The sequence below is a fragment of the Pezoporus occidentalis genome, unplaced genomic scaffold (assembly GCF_034315485.1).
Source record: "Pezoporus occidentalis ecotype Australia unplaced genomic scaffold, CSIRO_AGI_Poc_V1 ctg365, whole genome shotgun sequence".
NCBI classification, from domain to species: Eukaryota; Metazoa; Chordata; class Aves; order Psittaciformes; family Psittacidae; genus Pezoporus; species Pezoporus occidentalis.
The window spans coordinates 47,806-58,700 of NW_026915647.1; the positions used below are offsets into that span (position 1 = coordinate 47,806).

A 10,895-nucleotide genomic window follows, 5' to 3' on the forward strand; every position below is an offset into this window, starting at 1 on the left:
TGGTTCAAGCATGAGCCTACAATCACAGCGACTGTGCTCTGGGGCTGGGAATGGAGCGTTGCTCATCCATTCAGTATGGGATTTTTGGGAATCTTTGTAAATAAGCCAAGAACATGAGAAACAGAAATTCCTCCTGCTAGTGACACTGCACAGAGCCTTTGTTCTTGGCTTCTTCCTCCCTTGGAAGGCCTCAGAGAAGTTCTCCCAACAACACATCCCCTCTGTTCAGCCTCTTCCATCACTTAGCAGTTATCCATTAACTGGCCATGAATAATTCCATCAATTAGCCCATCTCTTGAGGATCCATTGCCTCAGGTGCCAGCAATGCCACTTTAGCACCAACAGGAAAGCAGCACTCAAGAGCTCTATATAGAAGCACTTGTTTAGGATCTCTTTGTTCTTGCTACTTTTATGGTGCTCCCTGTTTCAGTAAGTACACAGAGAGCTCAGGATCAGCTCATATCCTTCTTATAGTTATGACTCCTGCATCCTGGGCTGTGCTGGCAGAGGAGGATCAGCTCTTTCTGGCATCCATTTCCTTGCTCTTTGTGCTGGAGGCAGTGTGTGAGGATGCCAGGAAGGCTTTGAACCAGCCCATGGTGTCCTGTGACCTGGTCAGGCGCGATGGATGCAGGATGGTAAGAAACAAGGCGCATGTGTTGTGATGGAGGCTGTTCCTTAACGAATGGTTTCAAAGGAGAAGGGAAGTAGCAGGAACTAGCAGAAGAAAGGATGTTTTCAGCTCTTGCAGGGGAATCTGGAGAAAGAAAGATCCTTTTGAAAGTGTAAAATGGTGTCAGTAGGAACATAGTATTGTTATTCCTTTGATGAGACCCGTTAGCTGGAAATGGGAGGGCTTGCAGGTTATCCCAGGTAGAGAAGAAAGTGGCAATGGAGTGGAGGCTCCTTTGAAATGCTCTGCTCCTACAAAGGACACATCCCCACAGGAATCGGAAGCAGAGGATGTGGCCATGCTCAGCTCTGCCCTGCTTTGTTGGTGCTCAGCACGGATGTGTCTGACCCTGTCTTTTCTCTGGGCCGTGCTCTCAGAGCCCTGCCTGGCCGAGCATGGAACTTCCTTGCTCCTGTTCATCCTTTGCCATGGTTTCCCCTCTTTATTTCCCCTGGCACACGTACGCTGCTTTGCATTTAAGACATCACCTAGCAAATTCTCTTAGCCCATTCCTGGGTGCATCTGTGTGCGTTGTGTTTGAGGTGCAGATTGCTGTTGGCTTTTTCTCTTCTATCAGTGCCTGTTCTAATGCTGAAGATGAACTGTAGGGACAAGATCAAGGCACAGGAGGAAGAGAGAAGGTAAGTGGATTAACCAGGACAGCTTTGCATGTCTAGGAGTTCTTAAACTGTGTGATGGTCTTGCAAGGGAAATGATGGAAGGCTGAAAACTGGGGAGACCCAAACCTAGCCTAAGGTGTAGAGACGACAGTGAAGGCAAAAGGATGAGACATTCCCTGGCATCTGCTTTTTGCTCTTGCACTCTCCAGCTCCCAGTCCCTGATGCAAGCAGGGCAGCAGCCAGCTGGTACGAGGGGAGCTGTACCTGTTTCCATCAGCCAGGAAGGGGTGTGTGTGTGACTTGCTGCTATGCTTTTAGTGCCCAGATACCTTTTTGACAGCTTCTGCACCTTGTGTCTCTTCACAGGGCCAGAGGGGAGTGTGAGCAGCTATTTCCTCGTTCCTTAAGGGAAATGCTAAACAGGGACACAAGAAGCTCTATACCCAAATGTGGTGGGTAAGCTCAGCAATGCAGCTAGGCGGTGCACTTGGCTCTGCTCAGGTGCCACAAAGGAAAAGGCCAGGGGCTGCAAATTAATTACTGTTAGTGATGCCACCTTCCTGCAGAGAACAGCAATCAAGCCTCGCTTTTGTCCAGTGCCCAGCCTGCAAAGATGCCTTCTGGCATCCCTGCACTGCCCATGAGCCCATATGTTCCCAGTGGGAGCCACGGAGCCATCAGGCAGCGCCGGATGAAAGCATGTTTTGACTCATGGGGCAGAGGCTGTGTGGAGAAACCTATTGTTCCCCAGTTGCTTCTTTAATTGACACAGTGAAAGAAGCCACATCTTCCTGCCTCCTTCTGACCAGGTCTGTAATTGAATTCAGCTCAACATCTCCGCTACAGCCCCCCACCCCCAGGGGCCTGTCAATCAAGGATGGATTTTTTCCCTCGCCTTGGGAATTTCTCCTTAGTCCCATTCTTTTCAGTTAATAGGATCTAGTGAGAAAACCGGTAGCGGTAAATCTCCCAGCCCCCATTTCCTACCTTTCCCAAAGGTGCCTCACAAAGGAAAGGGCTTGGGCATTGAACGTGAGGGACTGAAAACGTGTGCAGCTTTCCTGTCTTTTGTTCATTCATCCTTTCCCTCACTCCCCTCAGGTCTTTTGTTTCTCCTTGCCAAAACTGCTTGTGCACGCTTCACTCAGGATCTAATGAGACTGTTTTAGAAGCTGCAAAGCTGAATTGGATCCTTCTTTCCCCCCCCCCTCCTCTCAGAGTGCAATGCCTGTTTAACCTTTCTCCCTCGGCATCCACCTCTCTCAGCAGCCTATTTGCAACTCCTTTGCTTGCAAAGAAAGCCCCGTGCTGACTGGTTTGAAAATGGGGGTTGCTGGGGAGGAAGGCAGGAGTATGCGATAGAGCTGCGGGGTACAATTCCAGGCTGGCTGCAGGGCACAGCTACTCCATGGATCTGACTTAGCCTGGTCTCTCCAAGCCCTGCCAAGATGTAGAGGGTTTTCATTGCTCCTTGAAAGGGAAATGTCGTTTGCGTGGCAAAGAGTGAGAAAGGACAGGGCAGCTCTCCAACCTCTTTATCCCATTCTAGCCTCTCTCCCCCTCCCCATCTCCCCTCTTGGCACCCCTACGCCGCTGAGGACTCAGCGCTGCATGAAAGCCTCCAGCCATCACTGGGAGAGCCCTTGGGGGTGTCTGAAGCTGCTGGATGCTGTTGCACACCCCTGTTAAACTTCGCCCTTGCTGCTGCGTGCGGGGAGCTGCCCACGCGGACCAAAGTTCGGTCCCCAGCCCACCGGTTCTCCTCCACAGGCGCTGACGTACGAGGCTCTGCAAGGCAGGAGGCGGTGAGGGGAGGCTGTTGGGGAGAACGTGTCTCTGAAGCGGTGCCTCCTCGGTGTGCAGAGACAAGAGCATTGAGGCTGGGGTTTATCCGGGGCAGAGAGCATGGTGTCTCCGAGCTCGCTAACCCTGCTCCTTGTCCTTGCCAGCCACAGCTGGTGGTGGGCGGGAGGAAGGAGCAGAGGGAGCAATCCCTCCCTGACCCTCTCCTTGGTGGTCTCCTTTTCCTGTGGACACATGTGAGAAGGGATGAGGTTGCCTGGATTTTGTCGATGTGGATGCATTATGCGTGATGCCCTCCTGAAGGACTAGAAGGCAGAGAGCTTTTTCCTCCCCTTCCCTGTGGTTCATTCCCGGTTTCCAGGAGTTTTTCTGGTTTGGTTTTGGCTTTGTTTGCTTTGTTCTTGCTGGTTTTGTTTGAGTTTTAATTGCATGTGGCTGCCAGGTTTATGTTCCACGTCTCTGTGGGGATCCACATTCACTGCCCAGATTTCCTGCAGCAGGAGGAAGAAGCTCATACACAGCTGGGAAGAGCGTATGAACCTCAGGATGTTGCTCCCAGCATCCTGCTCCTGAGACCACTGAGACAGTACCTTCACGTGATGCTGAGGTTGGTTACACCAAGAGCTCACAGGGCAATCTGACTCTGCAGTGTCCCAGAGATACCAGCACCTCCATAATCATGACTAGGGAGAGCTCTGCATGTGCTGAGACCCTCTTTTAGCTGGCAGCGACAGGCCTGGAGGCAGGGACAGTCATACCAACATGTGCTTGTGTCCTGCCTCCACCAGCTATGAGGAGGAGGAGGAGATCCTTGTTTCTAGGTTGTGCTGAGACATCGATGGGATCATTGGCTTAAGGAGATGGAAGCACTTGTTTTCTATTCACAGTGTCTTTACTTTCCCAGGCCTGGCAGAGAGCAGGGAAGAGGCATCTCCAAGCCTGAGTTCAGCTAAGGGGGAGCAGGGCTGTTACCCTGTGTGTGTGTGCAGGATTGTTCTCACACCCCATTTCCTTCATAGACAGAAAAAAGAGTTATCAGGAGCCTGCGCTTGCTTCCAGCTGAGAGGAGAAAGGAGTAGAGGATGATGATGGTGTCTCAGGAATCCGGGAATGATCAGGTCTCCGCTGGGCTCAGCATGGCAGAAACTGATATGGCAAGCTTGTGGTCAGGGTGGGTGGAAAAATCATTGCTATCAGCCAGAGAGGGCTCTGAATTAAAGCCATCACCCTGATGGTCTGCAGAACTGAGCTGCTGCTGTAAGCATGAGCTGCCCCAGGCCACAGAGGACATGTTCCCCAGCTCATGGGTCACTAAGGGCTGCAGCTTCCCTCCTTGCACTACCTGGCTGCTCACAAGTGAGGAGCACTTCAGCTGATGCTCAGCTGCCCCATCACCCTCCTGGCTGCTTTCAGGCACAGTTGGGGCTCTTGGCTCCATTCCACAGCAGTGCCTTAGTCCTGGATAGAACCCCCAGTTCTATCCTGGCTGTGGCCCAAAGGCCCTGAAGACACAAAGGAGACGTCCAGTTAAGCTGCATGATCTGAGGGAAGGGAAGGCAAATACATCCGAGTTACAGGGTGATTGTGTAATGCATTAATGGAGAAATGGAGCTGAAGGACTTCATCTGGGATGTGAAGTGAGTTAGCGGCAGGCTGGAACTCTCCTAATGGGTGCTCTCTCCTGGGTTTTCTACCTTTCATGAAGCCAGGACATGTTGTTTCAAAACAGTGCATTAGGAAGCCTCTTAGTGTTGAGTTAGGGGTGAGTGGGGAGAAAGAAGCCAGGAGATGGAGGAAAGCACTAAAGAAGATGCTGAGAGATGCAGCTCGGAGCTAGATCTGAACTCCTTGTGGCTATGGACATGACCAAGAGCCTGGACACTCCAGCACAAAGCGCTGACTCCACTCTGGACACAACAACCCCAGCCCTTCCCTACCACCAACGTGTCTTTGGAGGCACCTTCCCAGACAAGGAACTGGGCAAGAGCAAAGCCACCTCCTGTCCTCCCCTCTGGCACAGGGCACGCAGCAGCTCTACTTACCTCTGTGTAATAAGGTTAAATCACCGCCTCGTTAGAGCCCTCAAATTAAGTCACCACCTTGCTGGATCAATACCATTTTCCATGATGCACTTGTGACACTGAGTCTGGGAGATGGATTGATGCTGGGAGGCTGAAGGGCTGCAGGGAAACTCCAGTTAGAGCCAGCACTGGGCAGGGTTTGGTGGCAGAGGGAAAACAGCAAATTTCCAAGGGGAGCAGCAGCTGATGGCAGAGGCAGGATGTGTGGGACATGGGGACAGTGCCCATGCCTCCTGGCACCTTGTGGGGATTGGTGCTGGACCCCATTTTTAGGCTTGCAGTGCTGTTAGAGGGAGCAGGTCCTTGTCTGTAAGAAGGTTTATTTGCTTGGGCTAAAATAGGCTGATCTCTCCTTCCCACTGCTCCCCTTTGCTTCTGAGCAAGGTCTGGGGGAGCAAAGGCCAATGGAGCAGGTCCTATGGGATGATCACAGCGGTATGTGGGTACCTGGGGCTGCTTGATGCCATGCTGATCCCTCTGCACAGGAGGCACAGCCTTCCCACCCTCAGACATCATTGCAGAGGCGATCTGTCCCCAGTGTCCATCTGAACTGCCACCCTGCACAGGCTGGGGGATGAACAAAGAGGCCTGGAGCCCTCTGGAAAGGTGTTAACTGGTGTCCACCAGCTTCCTGTAGCTCGAATGGGGGCTGGATCCAAGGAAGGAGTCCCTGGGGATGGGTTTGAGGTGAGCTGTGGGGCAGTTTGGGTATCTGGGTGCCAGATCGCTGTGCTCCGAGCTGAAGCCAGACCAGAAACAGTCTGTGGCCAGAGTGAATCCTGGCAGTCCCAAACCCCAGCCATGGGGTTTTGCACATCAGCCAGCTCCTTGTGCAGGGAGGTTCAGTGTGGACATCCCTGCCCTTTCCTATGGACCGGAGAACACCCACCTCATCCCAGCCACCTGCCCTGCCCCAGATGCCAGGGCTAAGGTCACTTCTGCACCTATCACCCCCAGGACCACCGAGCCCTTGATCCACTGGTCCTTGTTCCTCTGGCTGGAGGGGCTGGAGGGTGTGTGTGTGTGTGTGTGTGTGTGTGTGGTTTGGAGCAGGGGCTATAACCCCCTTCCTGCTGCTGCAGCTGAACACCACATTGCTGGGTGCTACAGAGGGGATGGGTCCAGTTTGCTGGATGAACTGGTGGGTTTAAGCCTTCTGGTACAAGCCTGGCTCTGTTGAGCATCCCTGTGTAAAATCAGAGCCTTCCCAGCCCTGTGCCTGGGAGCAAGGAGGGGATTTAGAGGAGCAGTTGTAGCCCTAAAACAATTCCACACCCACCAGACCCAAACACCTCCCACCCCCAGGGTGCCCACATCGCTGCCAAACTTAAACTCCTGGGTGCTGGCTGTATTTTCTTTCTAAAACTGGAGCAGCATCATTTACTTGAGATGTTTGGCATCCAAAAACAAATGGGATTCCTCCTCTGAATCCCTCTCCAGGCATTCCTAGAAGTGACCTAGTGGCTGTCACAGCCTCCTATTGGGGAAGAGGCGGAGGAGTGGGTATTGAGGCAGCAGGTCGCTGCCTACCCCAAGGCTGAGGGGGTTGAGTGGGTGCATCTGCATAAAGCACTACGGCAACAGGAGGAGTGCAGAGCTAATAAAAGTGCCCAGAGAGTGGCAATGTGGGCAATGAGGTGGCACTGCTTTTACTTCGGGGCTTGTCATGTCTGGCTTGCTTAAGAAACCTTGTTCTCTCTGTCCCAAGAGCCCTCAGAGGAGCGGAAGCGTTGCTGCAACCCAAATGTCTCCGACCTGCCTCCAGCAGGGATGCAGGAGAAAGTCCCTGGAGCAGAACAGGACCTGTTGGGAGGAGTGGGGGCCTCTTTGGACTGAAAAGGGCTGATTTAAAGGTGAGTAAGGAAGAAACTTCCCTGTGTTTCTGCAGGGAGCAGCGAGCTCATCCCTGGCCTGGAGAGCAGGGAGAGGGCACATGCATCTCCATGTCAGTGCTGTCAGGGCAGCGGGGCTGTCCCTATAGAGGCAGAGCTGAGCTCTTTGTTCATCCCTGCCCTGCTACAAAGCAAGAAGAAAACACTCCTGCCAAGCACAGCCAGAAATAACCCAGGCCTCCAGCAGCCAAAAAGCTTCCAAGGGGGAATTTTAAAGTGCTGGGAATTTTAAAGTGCTGGGAATTTGGCCTCTCAGCCTGTGCTTCAGGCTCCTCTGCTGTCGTAATGTCCCGGGCAGGGAAAGGCAGACCCTGATGTCCAGGACCAGCATCTCCAGAGGGAACAGTTCACTACTGGGTCAGCTCACGACCTGCTCAGCTCCTGGTTTCACCCCAGCACCATCATCACAGCTCCTGCCTTGAAAGGACACTGGTAATGGACAGCACTTCCCCTGTGGTATGTGCTTTGGGGTGGTGATCCCTCATACCTTGCGGTGACAGCCTCACTGCTGGTGAGGCCAGGATATGGGTATCTGTGAAGGGAATGTATGAAGGGTGGATAAGTTTGAGTGGTCCCACTGCCCAGGGGAGAGAGGAGTTGAGGACAGCTAAAAACAGACCTTCCCTGTCTCTGGAAAGGACAGCAGATTCCAGCACTATCCAGATGGGATTTGAGTCACACGGTGAAGAAAACGGTCTCTCTGTGGCACATGTCAGAGGCTTTAGGGAAAAGAAATGCTGCTTCTTTGCCCTGGCTCCACTGTTTGCTCACCCACAGGGATCTGCTGGCCAGCTTTTCCCTATGTCAGCATCTTCTCACCAGCCCAGAGCAAGGGCATTGCGTGGCAGATGCTCCACGGAGGAGGAGACACCTTGTCATACAGCGATCAGCTCCTGCAGTGGCTCAAGGCTGCTCCATCCCTTTGCTCAGGGATGTAACACAGCGCATTGCTCAGCTTCCAGCATCTACAGCCTATAGAAACCTCCTGTGCCCCTAATCTGTCCCTTTTCACCCCAAACTACCCCTCTGATGCAGGACACCAAGATGGAACCAAGCGGTCTGGGCACATGCAGGAGGTCACTGAAGATGTGCTGCCTTTGCCAAACGGGTCTTGTGATGGATACAGGATCGTCTATTTAAGTTTTATAGGGGGTATTTTCCCTTGCCAGGAGCTGGAGAATAGAGGACCCGGGTACCATCTGCCCAGGGGACTGGTGAATCATCCTATTTTCCAGTTAACAGCACTTGTTTGCTTTGGGAGATCTCCAAGTTAAGGGGGAAGAAAAAGAAAACCCAACCCATGGATCTTTTCCCACACAATAAGAAAAATGCCTTTTTTTTTTTTCCCCTACAAAAGCCAGTGTCAACTCTGCTTTTACTTAGCAGTGGGCTGGGTAAAAATAGACAGTGAAGTCATGATGCCTTCAGAAGAAGAACCAGGTATGGTCTGGGTGAGAGAAGTCAGGCTTGGGGGAAGAGGGATAAGAAGCCAGCGGGATGAGGGCAGGCAGGGTTTTATCCCCGCACCGTGCTGGGACAAGGAGAGCTGCTCACCCCAGTGTCTTGTGGTTTCCCTGGAATGCTGCTGGGAGAGCAAGGAGGCTCTTTGGTGGATGCACCACAGTTTAAGCTGTTGTTCACGGGCTGGGGCTGGGGCTGTGGTCCAGCAAACACCAGGAGATCAGCTCTTTGTGAGGCTGAGACACTTGAGGCACACTGGAAAGCGAGGGTAGCAGCAGGGATGGGAAGCTGAGGGGTCGTGCTCTTGCTTTCTCCAGGACCATATTGCTGCAGCCTCCTCTCCCAGCTTTCTGCTCCCATCTGGATTTTCCTCCTGTTTTATCACTGTGCCAAGGCTGTGAGCACACTGGGCTCTTTGGAAGGAGGCTGCGTGTGAGGGACTTTGATGTCTTCTGCTCCAGGCAGGGGCCCTGGAAGCCACTTGGCCACCTGGAGCGTGAAGAGGTGCAGCTGATGCCCACTCTTAGTTCTGCTGGTGGGAGGCTCCTGTGGCAAAGCCTTCACAGGGTTTTCCATGCAGGGTCTGTGATTCTATGTCCAGAGCTCAGCCAGCCTCTGTGCTGGGATAGCTGCAGGTAAAGATGCTCTGGGGCAGAGTCTCTGCACCGTTCCTGCAGCGCAGGAGGAATGAGGGATGTGAGGGCAACTTCTGAGCCTCCCAAAGGAATGTGAAAGCCCAGCGTGTACCAGGGGAAGGGTGAGTCCGGCTTGCATTGGTTGAGTGCTGACCCCAAACTGCTGCTCCTCCTCAGCCTGCATCACTATGGGACTCCCGTCAGTCACCACCCAGCTCTGACTCCGTCCTGCCAAAGCCACAGCTACTGCACTGAGTCTGTACCCTTAGCACCGACTTAGGTCAGGAGTGAAACGAGCTTGGCAGGTCCCAGCCTGCCCCACCATGGCTATTGCTTTCCATGGCTGGAAGCACTGTGGTAGCTGCGAGGAGATGCCAGTTTTACGTAGCAAGAAGATGATGCTGCACCGCAGGGGTGAGGTGCTCTGCCAGAACGGGGGGGGGGAGCTGGAGCTTCAGGCTTCCAATTTTCAGGATACAAGGGAGGGTTTTTTTTGCCTTCTAATTTAAACAAATAGGAACTTCCAAGGGAAAAGCTAATCCCTGTGGAAGCTTTGGCCTCGCCTGCAAGGAAGGAACCTTCCATCAACAAGGAGAATCATACGGTCGAGGAAAAAGCACATCCTTTTCTGCTCACCCGCTCCTGTTTCTCTGCAATGGGAAGCTGGGGAATATCTGCATTGCTCCCGGATCAGTCACTGGAACCAGCATTCTCGTTGGAACAATGGCTTCAGCCTGGGCCCCCACTGCCAGAGCGGCTCCGCTGCAGTGCTCCCGGGTTTATTTTTGTCCGGGAATGGCTTGGAATGGGGTTGTGGAGATCAGGTGACGGTGCCTGAGGAGCGCTTGGCATCGCCCGTCCTGCTGCCGCGTGTGCACGTGTCCACGGAGCAGGCAGCAGGGCTCGGTGGGCAGGGTGATGCACCCGCATTCCTGGATCTTTTCTGTTGGCTGAGCACGCTCTGGGTACCGTCTCGTGGGAGAAGGGATGGCTCAGGATCCTGCTTGACCTGGCTGATAGCTGGAACCAAAACCAGTGACTGTGGCTTGGCGCTGGGATTGGGACCTGGAAACCAGTTTCTGATGGGATCGTGGGCGTTAAGGGAGGTGACACGGTCTAGGGTGAGGCATCCCTGCCCATGGCAGGGGGTTGGAACTGGATGATCTCAAGGCCCTTACCAGCCCTAACTGTTCTATGATTCTATGACTGTGGCAGAGATGGGGAAGCCCAGCTTTCCCAAGGACCAGTGTGATGTCTCCATCTCTGAGCTTGCCTCCTTTCCATAGGGTTTCCATACTGGGTTGTGTTTGAGCAGGGCCTGAGAACTCCATGCTGTCCCAAAGGAGCACTCAGCCTGGCAGAGGTGACTGGGATAACCTTTGAGTTACCTGCTTTGGCAAGGTAGCCAAATCCAGACAGTCTTTGACATAACAATCAATACTGAGGGTCCCTGGGGCACACCAAGGAAATCTGAGCTTCAGAAAGCACCATGACCCAGGGGCTGTGGGCAGGATTTGGGTTCACAGTCCTGCCTGGTCTGAGGGAAGGTGGGAGGGGGTATTTCCTCTCAATGCCATTGGCATCTGGTGCATTCCCAATGGTCAGCTGTGCAACCAAACCACTCAGAGCTGGGGTTCAGGGATGCCCCGCTGGCTGCCGGCATCCTTGGCCATTCCAGCTGCATCCGCAACCTCAACAGAGCCCCTTCTTGGAGGTGAGTGTGACCCCT

General features: G+C 53.4%; 2 long non-coding RNA genes across 3 annotated transcripts; both read left to right on the forward strand.

Annotated features, from left to right (window-relative positions):
- The first annotated feature begins 442 nt into the window (after positions 1-442).
- Positions 443-4,169, forward strand: LOC134170007 (uncharacterized). Of its 2 annotated transcripts, none has more exons than XR_009967091.1 (4): positions 443-638; positions 1,251-1,314; positions 1,661-1,746; positions 4,117-4,169. It is a non-coding gene; the product is annotated as an uncharacterized LOC134170007 (long non-coding RNA). The 2 variants fall into 2 exon arrangements; XR_009967092.1 differs by having other exon boundaries at positions 3,595-4,163.
- A 1-nt stretch (position 4,170) lies between these two features.
- LOC134170008 (uncharacterized) lies at positions 4,171-9,145 on the forward strand. Its single transcript, XR_009967093.1, has 3 exons — positions 4,171-4,215; positions 6,887-7,031; positions 7,848-9,145. It is a non-coding gene; the product is annotated as an uncharacterized LOC134170008 (long non-coding RNA).
- Positions 9,146-10,895: the final 1,750 nt, after the last annotated feature.